The sequence below is a fragment of the Schistocerca americana genome, chromosome 2, assembly GCF_021461395.2.
Source record: "Schistocerca americana isolate TAMUIC-IGC-003095 chromosome 2, iqSchAmer2.1, whole genome shotgun sequence".
NCBI lineage: Eukaryota > Metazoa > Arthropoda > Insecta > Orthoptera > Acrididae > Schistocerca > Schistocerca americana.
The window spans coordinates 337,888,923-337,903,849 of record NC_060120.1 but is presented as its reverse complement, the minus strand read 5'-3'; the positions used below and the strand labels follow the sequence as shown (position 1 = coordinate 337,903,849).

The following is a 14,927-nucleotide window of genomic DNA, read 5'->3' as shown; positions in this document are numbered from 1 at the left end:
ACTAGTGCGTACCTATTCTAGTTACTCAGTACACGAAACAGAATGCTTATTTAATGCTCACTTCAATCATACGCCACGATCCTGCCGCTGTCGCGTTCCAATATGTGCTGGAGGGCGTTCTTCTTCTCACACGATATTTCCACAACCAAACAACATCCAAATGAAATTTCTAAATTAGATAACCGCTGCACAATCTTTTCTTTTATACAGAATGTAGATGACGTTACTTGTATCTACTTTGTACGGTTGGCGTTACTTGTATCTACTTTGTGCGGCTGAGCTGCTAATTTTCATACAAATGAGGTACATTTCACGCTAATTTCACATTTGTTCACAGCGTCTCAATTTTAACGTCTAGCAACATATTCGCCGGGTAAATTGCAAAAATCAGAGTATCTGTGATTGTATTTAAACAAAAGGATAAGACAGTGAACCAGAGTGTACGACAGGAGGGGGAGACACTGGTTGCAGGCATGAGAAAAAAGGAGCTGCCATCAGAGCGGCTACGGAAAATATAGCGACCCAGATAGCAGGGGACGTGGCCGCATTACGTGACCAGCGTACAGAGAGAGCAATCTCTCCGTACTCTGGTGGCATTCAGGGGGGAAAAACACAAGCTTCCTACGTTGAACTCGTCTGAAACTAATTTGTAATCTATATTAATTACAAGATTGGCAGGCGCTATGAAAAATATACACTTTTCTGGCCTGAATTATTAATTTACAGGCTTACAGCGCTTTTATTAACATTAACGAGTTGACCTTCACCTCAAAATGTCTTACTGATTCACGTACCTACTTGAGAATTTTACGTAGCATTGGCACGAAAATGGATTCCATATGAATTAAGAGTAGAATTCATAGATAATCAAGATATTTGCTCTGCATTTTCTCGGTATTCGTTATTTAATTAAGGCGAAGGTCGGAATAGCTCCTCCAAGAAGACCCCGGTCATTCTTTCCCCATTCTTGTCTAATTCGATCCAATGGTCCGCAGCACCGAACGTCAAGTGGCAGAAGGTAAACAATGGACAACATTCGATTTCACTTCCATACTCTCTGCATATTCCGAATATAACTCTTGGCTGGTTTAAGAACGTAATATTTTGTTAGTAAGTTTCTCCGCGATATACACCTTTCCCACAGCCTCTACACTGCAACTGGTTGACCACTTCTAGTCCAACGAATCCGTGACGATGCCCGAAGTTCTTCTCTGAACATTCTCTATCAGTCTCTTCCGTTAATCCAACTTGATTTGCGACCCGGACCACCTATAAAAAACAATAAATTATTAGAACGACGTTTTTTGAGTGACTTCTTTCGTCTGTGATTTACATTTCTTTAGAATTTCCCCAACAAATAAGAGTCTTGCATCTGCCTTCCCCACGGCTTGACACACGTGGATGTTCCACCTTCAATTGAGAAAGAAAGGCAGGAAAAGTAGCATTAACATCCCGTCAACAACGAGCTCATTAGAGACAGAGAATAAGCTCGGACTGAGAACGGATGAGGACAGACGTCGGTCGTGCCCGTTCAAAGGAACCACCCCGGCATTAGCCTTAAGCGATTTAGGGCTAATTAAAGCTAATCTAAATCTAGATGGCCGGACGGGGACTGAACTGCCGCCGTCCTGAATACGAGTCCAGTATCTTAGCTATGTGCAACATCGCTCAGTCTCTTTAATTGTTCCGAACATGTTATTTTCCACATACCTGGCGACTGTAACTTAGTCCGCCTACTGATCACAGAACACGTGTTATTATTTAAGCGCGAACGATTTCCTAAGACGTCACCTTCCTGCAGTCTACATCGTCTACAAACGTTATCTGCAGTTTATCAAATACAGGGTGAACATTACTAAAACAGACATATTGCAGGGACGGATTCCTGACTGGAAATGGAGGAAAAAATCTCCCATAAAATGTGTCCAGAAATGGATGTTGTGCGTGTAACGACGACGAATCGTACCGGAGGACAGTACAGAGCTATATCGCATTCACGTCACAACAAATCTTCAACGTGTCCTCCATGGGATTGAAGGTGATAGGTATAGTAGCGGATGTGATGCAGGATACAGATAATCGTACTTCGGCTTACACAATGTTGATGGGCCACTTACTTTGAGCTTGTACTAGGGTTCGAGTAAATATCCTGTAGAACCCTGTTCTCCAAATCTGGTGTACGCACAGTCCGCCGCCTCCTTGCACGTTCGTCTGTCTGAAAGGACCCATGACCACACAAATGCCCAAAAAGGCAAAAAGGGCTTGAAATGCTGTGTGATGTGGTTGGTGTCTGTGACGGTGAGGGTACTTGTTGTGGTATTGCAGTACTGCCTCTCGACACAACCGGCCACAAACACCATCTCGGCTTGTTCCCAACACGAATACCAGACTATTCTGCTGCTTACAGTACGCTGCGTTAATCACACAGCCTGTAACATACAAGGAACACACGGCAAGTGGTCAGAGGAGCTCTCATTCGTCGACTCCATCTATCGTGGCAACGATGCATTTCCGGGCACATGTTCATAGGACCTTTTTTTCCTCCATATCCAGTCAAACATCTGCCCCTGCAGCTTGTCGGTTTCAATGATGTTCGTCCTGTATAATCAACCACTAACTACTAATACAGCAATTCTCTTGCATCAAATTGTTGCATTACTTTTAAAAAGTATTGTATTTTTTTTTCAAATAAATGCAACTTACCTCTATAAAGTAGGACCTACTTGAAAATTCCTAAATATTAAGAGAGGGCTGTACGTCATGCAGGCCGAAAACCACTATAACACACCAGTTAAGATGAGGTCACTAGAGAAAGAAACAAAACGTTTCTTGTCACACGAATCAACGCAGCGTCTTCTGCAAGCGCAGCAAGTAGCTGAACAATCCACAGGGCTTGAACGCTGGCGTACTTTGTGAGGAGGAGTTCTGGTCGTAGGGGCGGGTGCCTCCACCGTGTCTGTTGGTCTGGTGCAGATTAATCGCAGCAGTCCGGGTGGCGGTCATTAATAAGCGGTTTGTGCGCCCGCTGTGGCTGATGCTTCGCTATTTATAACCGCCGTGCCGCGCTGCGCCACGCCGGGACCCACAGGCCAAACTCGCCGACCCTGCACCCGTTAGTCTCAGCGTACCGCTGGTCTACTGCTGCGTCTGTGTTCTGGAAACCACGTAGTCCCACTGCCGTCTCCCACGTGATTCTGTTTCTGATCACACACATCACCCTCTGCTCTCCTTACCCTCTTCGCAATTCATAGTACTGTATATTCAAAATGGGCAAAAATCACTACGCAATATACCACTTTCTGACCACGCCACACTATTGCCGATCCAGGGGAAGTGTGCTTTGTTCATCCTGTAATAATTTTCCTGTGATTGTCTGTTTTTGCCAGCATTCGGCGAAAATCAATTTCTGCAGGTCCTGCCACGGTACAGCACCTATAAGGCAGTTTTTATTAGAGGAAGCAGGAACTGACCAATGGATGTGCCAATATGTTGCTTTGGAAACTAACGAGCTGAAAGGTTTGAATGTTGTAACAATTTAGTTGTACGGTTTGAAGCCCGAAAAATCAAGGAGTGGGGGGAGGAGGGGTAACCTCATGGGGCTGAGGTGGCAAGTCGAGGCACCTGTAGAACGTAGTTGCATGTCTCCAAGTTTTTAACTGAAGTAAAGACTTAGTGATCCTTAGTGATCTAGAAAATTACTTTTCACGTACGGGAAGACTCCAAGGATCGAGAGTGCGTTTGCGCAGACTTCTGTTAAGTCTTTTCTCATTTTCCAGGTGACTGTTGCCTTTTAGTGAGCGTGCAAGTGCTCGACAGGAAGATGCAGCTTATATAAAAACGTGGAGCCATTACCTGTCTGGAGGCTGTGTTCACTGAATGAAGCGGGCTTGATAAGATTTATGCCGGACCTGGTGATTTATTTCTTTCGAATCTTTCAGTTGTTTCTCTACGCCAGGGATGCTTATAACTGTACCATCCATACGGGAGTCTGTACGATGGTCAAATGACGGGTTTTTTGTGCATTTCTCCAGCGTGAACGATTTCTCGAACGTGGCAGTTGCTATATGGTTCGTGCAAAGATCTTTTCACAGACGCACGAATCTCTATTAACCTTCGATTGTCGTCATTTGTGCATTCCCTTTTGAACCGAGAGTGAAACAAGACTGAATCCTCAGCACCTTCCGAATTTCGTTAGTAAACCATGGTCGGTCTTTTCCACCTTTTCTCCGCTTAACAGGGACATGACTGCCCACATTTACATTCTGCTTAAACTTTGCCCATAATTCCTCTACATTCATCTTACTGAAACTAAGTGGTGTCAATTCACACTGTAAGGCATGTGACAAAAACTGCTGATCTGCTCTACCTAGCAGAAACACTCTTCTAGCCTTCTTGACTTTTATCAACTTTCGTAATCATAGTTGCTATAGTTGCATAGTTGTTAATTCCTGTTTCTGTACTGACATTGTCGTCCGACCCCGGTAGCTGAGTGGTCGGCGCGACAGAATGTCAATCCTAAGGGCCCGGGTTCGATTCGCGGCGGGGTCGGAGATTTTCTCTGTTCAGGGACTGGGTGTTGTGTTGTGTTGTCCTAATCACCATCATTTCATCCCTATCGACGCGCAAGTCGCCGAAGTGGCGTCAAATCTAAAGACTTGCACCCGGCGAACGGTCTACCCGATGGGAGGCCCTAGTCACACATTTACATTTTTACTGACTTTGTCGATAAGGTCCTGCCTATTTGTGGCTACAAGGTCTAAGATATTTTCATTGTGCGTGGGTTGCAGAGCTAGCTGCTCAAGACAATTTTTTGAAAACGTGTTCAAAAGTACGTCGCACGACTGTCTGTACGTACCCCCCGCAATGACTCCACAGACATCCCAGTTTATACTCGGTTGGTTAGTCGCCTCTGACTCGTATTGCATGATCTGGGTATTTACGCGCTACTGACCATAGACTTTCTTTTAATGACTCGAGAACTGTCGGCGGAATCGGGTGGCCGGTAAAAACTTCCAACAATTAACAGTGTTTCACCTACACCTGTTGTAAGCGATCACATAACTTCACTGTCATACTCAACTTCGATCTCAAGAGCGACATATTTTTGTAAACCGCAATGAACACTCCCCCTCGTATGGCATCTAATCTGTCTTTCCGATACACGTTCCACGACTCGAAATATCTCAGAGCTTTCCACTCCGGGTTTCAGCCAGCTCTCGGTCCCACGAATAATTTGAGCGCGAGAATTTTCCTGGAGGGCAGTAAATTCGGGAACTTTATTATGAATACTCCTGGATTTTACTGACAAAAACTGACAGTCGAAGTGTGTTTATTCTGAACGCCGTTTGACTTGCTTTCCTGCGTATCGACTGGCGCGTGTTCATGAGGGCACCTCAAACTACCGTCTAGCTAAAAAGAAAACAAAGAAAACAAGTGCTCTGTTCCCTGAGAAGCTGTTTTTGTGTAGTGCACCCCTGACCCATCATGGGGAGAGCTACAAATCCTCACACGATAATTGTTATCCGTTCTGCAGGATAACGGTGTCTGCAGGAAAGCCGGAACATGTACTCTCTTCTAACAATGCGTCACTCCTGTTGCACATAGGTCTTAGAGTGGGATGACTGTTTACAAATGATCTACCATAAAATATCAAAGAAACAGAAATAGTTCTTTTGACTGACGATGCAAATATTATAATCAACCGAATGGAGTAACCTCAACAATTGAAAATTCAAAAATTTCCTGAAAACCAACAACATTTTCTCTGCAAATGGACTGTCACTGAACTTAGATAAAACAAAATTCATGTATACAACCACACAATTATAAATTGTACTTGATGCTAAATGAATAAATGTTTATATTCTTAAGTGTTCATATTGATAAAAACATAATCTGGAAGTCACTTGTTACCACGCTCAGAATTAGCGTGACAAAGAGATGAGTGTGGAACTCAGCCACAAAATCCTTTGATCATTTACACAATGACATCGAGATTCCTTTCGGGTTTTTTTTTTAGGTCATCAAAATACTGACTGGTTTGATGTGGCCCACCAACAATTCCTCTCCTGCGCTAACTTCATCTCAAAGTAGCACTTACACCCTACACCCTCAGATATTTGTTGGAGGTATTCCAGTCTCTGTCGCCCCCTTACAGTACCACGGAAGTTGTTACGTGACGTCTTAACAAAAGCCTAATCATCCTGTCCCTTCCTCTCGTCAGTGTTCTTCATAGCTGACTCTGTGGAGAACCTACTGTTTCCTTACCTTACCTTACCTTATCAGTCTACCTATTTTTTAACATACGGCTGTTGCACAACATCTCAAATGCTTCGATTCTCTTCTGTTCCGGTTTTCCCACAGTCCACGTTTTACTACCATATAATGCTGTGTTTCAAACGTAAATTCTCAGAAAGTTCTCCCTAGAATTAAAGTCTATATTTAGTACTAATAGGCTTTCCCTGGCCAGAAATTCTCTTTTCGCCTGTAGTAGTCTGCTTCTACATCCTCCTTCAAATTAAGTTCAAAGAAAAGCTGAAGTCATTACTGCTTCACATCTACAACTACACTCCGCAGGCCTTCTTATGGTGTGTAACGGAGAGTATTACGTGCGCCACTATTACTTTCTCCCTTCCCCGTTCCAATCTGGAATGGTCCACGCGAACTATTTTTGATAACCCTCTATGTGAGTTCGAAAACCTCTATTTTTTTCTTCATGGTCTTTTCGCGAGATATACATAGGGAGGAACAAATATTCAAATGTGTGTGAATTCCTAAGGGACCAAACTGCTGATGTCATCGATCCCTAGACTTACACACTACTTAAACTAATTTACACCAAGAAAAACACACAAACCCATGCCCGAGGGAGGAAACGAACGTCCGGCGGGAGGGGTCGCGCAATCCGTGACATGGCGCCTCTAACCGAGAAAACTGACTGTACTAGAAACGTACGCTCTCCGAATTTAATAGCAAACTACACCGTGATGCAGAACGACTCTCTTGCATCGTCTGCCACTGGAGTTGTCTAAGCATCTCCATGAAGCTTTCGCGCTTACTAAATGATTCTGTAACAAAACGCGCTTCTCTTCTTTGTATCTTATCTGGTACAGACCGCAGACTGGCGAGCAATATTGAAGTATTAGTCACTATGAATATATCACACTTCTGAAGATTCTTTCAATGGATGTGAGTCTGGCAGCTTTATGGCATTGTTCCTCTTCATTCGTTCTACCAATAACGCCCAGATATTTAATGGATGCGTTTCGTTCCAATGATTGTTCTGCAAACCTGTAATCGTATAGTAACGGGCCTTTTTGACCATTTAGCCGCAATATATGACATTGGTTTATGTTGTGGTCAATTGTCAACCACCGTACCAAACGGCAGATCCTTTGCAGGTCTTCCTGCATTTCACTACAATTTTCTAGCGTTGTTACTTCTGTATACTGCAGCATCATCCGGAAAAGCTTACGTAAGTTCCGAAGTTATCCACAATGTCATTTACATATATTGTGAAAACTAATGGACAAATCACTCTACAGAATAATGCTTTTATTTCGCATATCATCCTGCGTTACATTCTGCCCTCCGGACAAATCTTTTCATACATCAGTTGCAGAAGCAGCAGTGACTTCACGGAGACGCTGTTTTACAGGACTTACAATCATTTCGCAGTGTGTTGGGTTGATTTACGATGTCTATCTCACTTACAAAACTTACAAGATATTACTGAAATTTCGGTGTACAGTGATCGTATTTTGTGAACATATTCCATCACAGAGACCCGCTTTAAAAAAAACAAATTGAGTTGAAAGGATTTGTTTGAAAGCATGAAAGCAGAACTAACATAACCGTTACGGTTGGCTCGTGTTATATAAAATAAAAGCATAAACTAAGATCTCCGTTAAATATTAATCAGTCTTTCAACATGGCAATGTAGTCAGCGATTTTAGCATGTATAAAAATAATCCAATAGCGTTTCTTCCCAGTAACTAAAGCCGGCAGGTTGTGTGACGTTCGAACACCTCTAGGGAGCAGGAAGTTAATACCCGAACCGGTTCTGCATTATCTCGGCCACGCAAAAATTATGTTAATCCTGTCAGGAAACGCAGCGGTCGGCGACCGCTAACTGGATTAGCATTACTGGTGCTGCACTGCGGCACCAAGGTCAGATAGCTGCCGTAAATACGTTGAAATGCGATTTATAGCCTTAGCGGTTATGAGCTCCTTCCCTTATGTAGAATTTGTAGCTAATTGAATTCAAGAGAGTGTTTTCTTTTTCCTCTTCTGCTTTTAAGTAAGGGTTCGGCCAGTAGGTCGGATATTCTTAGCAAATGACACCAGTATATTACAAAGGTGGATCACTTTTAAACGTTTCAGCGCAAGTATCTATGAAACAACTAGTTATTGAAAATTGACTCACTTTTGTGAGCCTGCTTTACATTCATAAATGTAAGGCAGGCTCACGAAGTGACTACTACAAGATACTCTAAAACGTAAGCAAATATTATTTTCAACAGAAACGTATGTTTTATATGGACAGTCCATATTATTTCTTATACGATCCGTAACATGAAAAATCGAAAAAGAATTGCAGAGGTTGCATCGCAATATGTCAATTACACCCCAAGAAATTGCAAAGCGAAATTGACGTCTGAAATAAACGAAACGCGCCGCTATTGCACATGCCGGGATGCAAGTGTGAACCCCATGTTGCGCGTAATCACGTACGAGGATGCAGCAAACGCTGTATTTATTGCTGTTAACACTGTTGTTAAGTGGATCGGAAACAATAAAGATGTCCAGTCACACACAATGAAAAATAAGGAAAGGGTTTGCTCGTCTGTGCTGACGTATTGTGATGTAACCAACACCATTCTTTTTGTGATTTTTCATGTTACTGATTGCGTAAGAAATAATACGGGATATCCATTAAAAAAAAAGTTTACCTTGAGAACAATATTTCCTTACGTTTTAGAATGTCTCACAGTATTTACTTTCACGAGTCCCTGTCTTGCCGTTCTTCAATATCTATTGTTGTTCCACAGATACTTGCGCTGAAACGTTTAAGTGAACCACTCTGCATACGGAGAATCGGTTCTACGCTATGAGGCTTCTTGAAGAACCTGAAACATTTTCGCCGCGTTGAATCTTGTGCAATATATGCTTTTTAAGCAGGGAAATACGATAATCCGTTCTTAAAACCTCTTATAAAGCACAAATTTGAGAAATGCACGACACCTTTCTTGTAATGCCTACCAATGGATTTCATGGAGTGCATCCGTTACGCTATCGGAGAAAGTAAACCACCCAGTAGTGAATGACGTGTGATTTCTTTGAACATCTGCATTATCTTCGGCCATTAAGACAAGATATCCGAAACTGACATTACTCGGTGATAGGCCTATATCGTAAATGCGTTTTATAATATAATCAAAACCTCATCAGAATTCTTATAACTAACTGTAATTTAATGTCTGATTTTTGCAGAATAAGAGCCAAGTGTAATTTCCATTCAAGGTGTACGAGAGTTGTCACTGTATTACAATTTATTTCCGATGTATTATTTCAAGAAAATGCGTACATTATATATATATATATATATATATATATATATATATATATATATATATATATACTGAACTCAATAGCCAATAAAGATAGAATCTTCAGATCACAAAAAGCATATAAGCTCACTTGGAATCACTATAATAAGAACTCTATTTCTGTCAATGCAAAACTAAGGCATTACAACGCCTAGGAGGCGAGGTACTGGCGAAGTGAAGCTGTGAGGGCGGGGCGTGAGTCGTGCTTGGGTAGCTCAGTTGGTAGAGCGCTTGCCCGCGAAAGGCAAAGGTCCCGAGTTCGAGTCTCGGTCCGGCACACAGTTTTAATCTGCCAGGAAGTTTCATATCAGCGCACACTCCGCTGCAAAGTGAAAATCTCGTCGAAAATTGTACTTCTCCATATTTTATTCAAAGAAATTCATAATCTATATATGAACGCATGGTGACATGTGCGAAAGAACAGATACCGCGCAGAATCCAGAGCTGTGCAGCATTACATGTAAATTGAAGGGGGATCACTGCTGTCAGCTGCAGAGGGACTGCAGATATGTGGCGCTCGGTGGGAGTGTGGATCGGCCGTGAGGAGTGCAGAGATAGTCCGCGCAGTCGCGATAACGTTGTGTCCTGGATGGCGCAATGGTTACCGCACCTGCCTAGTAAGCAGGAGATCTCGGCTTCGAATCCTGGTCCGTACGTATTTTCGCTCGCCACCGCTGATTCCGTTTAGTGTCCCGCTGCAGCTGACAGCAGTGATCCCCTTCAATTTACATATATCATAATCCATAGTTTATGCACTACTTAATTACAAGTTCTCCAAATGTCCTGTTTTAACCCTATACTAATAATACCAGATTGGTGGGAACTACGAATTTGTAAGGTTTACAACGGTTTACTAGTCTAGGGTTAAGTACGTTCCTAGCAATGATTCGACTAAGAATGACAAACTAGGGAGTTAATTGAGGTTAAGGAACTGGATTCGCATCAGAGAGCAATTGAGCTCTAATTCCAGTCCAGTCATCCGGATTCATAATCCCACGGCTTAAATTAATCGGCTACGCCAAAGCTGAGATCCCTTCTTTGAAAATAACACTTCTGACTTTCTTCTCGGTCATTGTTCCGCACGAGTTTAGGTTTCCGTATCTAATGAATTCGTCGTCGACATCTCGTTAAACCCTTATCTTCTCCTTTCGTCTCTAATGAATTCAAATTCTTCCTTCTTTTTTTAATGGAAAAATTCTGGGAGACAGTTGCTTATAAGCGGCTGCTTTTCAGAAGCTCTTGGGACCAACCCCAAGAACCGTTATAGTATTTAAGAGCCTTGTCTTATGAATTGTTTAATCGTGATCCTAATTATGTCCCAGTTTATTAGATATGAAATGACACTCAATTTATCATAGTTTCATGTCGAGATTACAAGAGCAAACGTACCAATATGTCTTCTTCGTACCTGTTGGTTGGTTTTCCGATACGATATATGTAGCATGCAATACCAGCAGGTCTCATACAGCCACGAGACGGTGAGTTACGACGATATATATATATATATATATATATATATATATATATATATATATAGAGAGAGAGAGAGAGAGAGAGAGAGAGAGAGAGAGAGAGAGAGAGAGAGAGAAAGAGAGAGAGAGAGAGAGAGAAAGGAGGGCTCGTCCTTCCGGAGGCCGTGTCGCGTCTAGGCGGCGGCTCTAACGGAGCACGCTCGCTGCTGGTGACGTAATGGCGCACTCAGGTCAGGGACCTCTCCGCGGCGGGACTGCCTCCGCTGCGTTGTCTGCTTACGAGCTGGCTTGTCCTTGCTCACGTGACCGCTATCGTGCGCCTGCCAGCAGCACATCTCTCGACTGCGAATGCTCATACTTATTGTCTCCTCTTTGTTTGACCATCAGATTTCATTATTTACCACTTCGTTCTTTCGTTCACAGGGCGACTTCCACGGAATGTGTTCTCCGTAAGCTTCGGCTGCTTGCTTAAATTCTGTAGTTTTGTGGAAGAGGCGTTGGCGACGGTGGGTCGCGTACAACAGACACCTATCTCTCAATTGCTCGCTGAACCACTCTCAATTCTTCGCATATAAGTCAAAACCAGTAATACATAACTGTAAACTTTCCTTTCTAGGTACATCGAACGCTAATATTGGAACCACTGGTACCAAACGGTCGACAAGCCATTTCTTTACGCCTTTGTTCATTTCTTTTGGTGTCCATCAACGAGTCTAAATAAAGGTACTTATCAACTTGTTCTATAAATTGGTTGTTAATTTGTAATCTACTCAAGTGCTGATTTACATTACCTTGCTCTTCTTGCAGTAAATCCTCAAGTTATTTCACATTTTCTATACTGAGTTCTTCCATTACTAGCTGATATTTATGTGCACTGTCGTCCATCAAAACAGAAGTGATTCAGCTATGTTCGAGTGTAACACGTATTCCTTTTTTCCCATTGTTGGATCTATAACCTTCTATGGCTGCTAGGGTTTTGGTGATGTGGAATCTCCGAGCCCGGCTCCTCTTCTATCAGACTTTTATATAATTTGTGGCCTTCGAACATAATTCACTCAGCCAGCCTTTGATACAGACATGCTACAAATTAAATGACATATACAATCAAAGACACACACACACTCACGACTCACTTAGAATACTTACATTGGCTGTAAAAATTCTGATTATATCACGTGTTGAACCGCTAAAGCGTTGTATAAATGTTTACACAGAGACACATAATGTGTTGTGAATAGTGACTTCATTTTGGTGGGATGCTGTTTTACACGAAGCCATAGTCCAGGAAATGGTTTGTCACGTGGTATTGCAGTAGGCTTCCGAAAATGATGTGGTCGATGTCCTCCTCTGCACCAAAATCGCATAAGATTGAACCAAGCTCTTGAAGCCATAGAGGTGCATTCCACCTATCACGTAATATATAGCATTCACGTATACATTATTTAGCATATTAACATAGACTGAATCATTAACTTGCTCCTAAATGGCTCTCAGCACATTTTTGTTGGCACTGAGCCGAAAGCTTTTTTAAAAAAGTCAATCCCAAGCGAAGCGATAATTCATTGTAATTTCGTCTGCGATTTCGCAGATAATCCATTGTGCTGAACCCACTTCAATAGCAACTTGTTCGTTGGCTTTTCTGTATGTGTATTTCTTATACAGTTCGATACACCGGAACAAGACAGGCGGCAGGATGTGTTATATAAAGCAACGAATATTCGGATATACTGTTGGTACTCTGGATATTTTTCCCACTGTGGTCTAAAACAAACAAAAAACACCATTTTATGTCTTTCGAGAGCTCTTAAATATGGAAGTAGAGCGATATAACGTTCGTTGAGGATTGCAGCGAAACGCTTCTTTACAATAGGCGGGAAATGTTCTCAAATAAGGACAACGTAAGCACGCATTGTTTACAAGACAATAGAGTCGTCTGAGTGTGCTGTGCTGCCAGTCTAATCCGTTATGATAGTTCTCAATGAAGTGTTAAAGAACATCTAGCTCACACATCACTGAACTGATATTTATTATTTAGCTTTATTTGACTAAGTAATTATACATTTGTCTCCCACCATCTAAAGAAGCTGCTTACCTGTGAATTCCCCACGCGACGTCACATTGATAAACGTGTTTGTAATCGTGGAAGTACGCCTAAAGCAGAAGAATGAATTTGGCACACCCAATAATCAGCACCTCCCTTGCTCGACATATGAAAAAGGGCACGTGCGGCCTTAACGAAAATAAAGTGGGGGGGGGGGGGGAATTCCCCCCCCCCCCCCCCTCCCACGCAACGGCGGAATATCTTAAGGCAGGAGAAGCAGCCGGCTGGGCTCCTGCCCTGTACTTGGCAATTACGCCTATGTATCACTTTGTATTACGTGGGATTTCGCGTCGCGCACCTCTGAAAACTTTGTAAAGTGGGCATCTCTGCTGGCAACTGGCAACATTTTAGATTCGTTCCCAGCCAGCAGCGAAGGTTTGGCAACTTCGCCGATGACTGAGATTAGGATCCAAAACACTTCTCCAAGAGCGCAATGCAGTCGCGAGGGTCCTTAGGGCACTTGTACCGAGTCCAAAATACATTTAATTCCAAACCATGGATTTAAAGGGAACGACTGAGTCGATTTTACCTTATTGTGCAAATTCCAATGACAATAATTACATGGCACAACTGTTCAACGTCTTGCGATATTCTGATTGAAGGTAGCAGGCGTAACAGTTCCACAATGGGCTATACAAACGCGTTACACGTTACTTATTGCTCAAAAATGGGCGAAAACACTGTTGTTCGAATACACGACTGGCGATCAATCAATACGAAGCAACAAAATGGATCGCAAATGACAGCAACTGTGATGATTCAAATGAATATATGTAAAGATACAGGTTACAGTGACAAAATAACCACTTAGCTATTATGGCATTTTGTATCATTTGAATCCATCTCGAGGTGCTTCTGTTCTTGAGACATCTCTGTGTGTCTTATACATTTATTAGAAACTTTGTAGCTAATTAAACTAGCTGCACCAACAGAGAAAATAGTATAAAGCATCACAACACATAACTTTAGTACGACAGACAATACGGACACTACAGAGCAAGCTTAGTAACATCAGTAGTCGAAGATGCGAATTTATCAATTTCGTGAATCAACAGTAGAATGTCTTCTGCGAATCTTAGGATGTTAACCTGGTTCGTTGGATGATTAAAGGGACAAGACTGATGTTGCAACCCTTGTTCACAGTACGAGCAGCCCTTAGCGACTCGCCGGCCGAAGTGGCCGTGCGGTTCTAGGAGCTGCAGTCTGGAACCGCGAGACCGCTACGGTCGCAGGTATGGATGTGTGTGATGTCCTTAGGTTAGTTAGGTTTAACTAGTTCTAAGTTCTAGGGGACTAATGACCTCAGAAGTTGAGTCCCATAGTGCTCAGAGCCATTTGAACCTTAGCGACTCGCCAAGTCACAACTATTCATGACGTCGCCTTTCCGGCTTAGATCTTTTTTAATATGTGACTTGTAAGTGCTGCATCTTTTTCCAGTCAGTACAAACTTTAATTTTATTAATGTATTATATATCTGATGTGTTTTAGAACAGTTAGTCTAAATCTGAAGACGACGCTCATAGTAGCGTCGAAACCTGGTCAATTTTGACTTAATATTTGTGACCGAGGGCTTATTTGTTCTAATACCTTTCAACAATGTTTTATGGACCAGGATACCCAAAAACGTATTGTTGGCTCGAGAACAATGAAGACTGGGGTCAATCATGCTGTGATTACCTTTAATCATGGAAATGCAGGCAGAATAAAGATTGTGAAGGAATTTGGAATTAAGCCTGGCCGTAATAC

The 14,927-nt window shown here is 42.4% G+C and overlaps 1 protein-coding gene and 1 non-coding gene across 4 annotated transcripts in view; one reads left to right on the top strand and one right to left on the bottom strand.

Annotated features, from left to right (window-relative positions):
• The window catches only part of LOC124596567 (ski oncogene), a 629,377-nt gene that overhangs the window by 459,451 nt on the left and 154,999 nt on the right, over window positions 1–14,927 (bottom strand). The window lies entirely within an intron of this gene.
• Window positions 9,812–9,886, top strand: Trnas-cga. The gene has a single exon. It is a non-coding gene; the product is annotated as a tRNA-Ser (tRNA).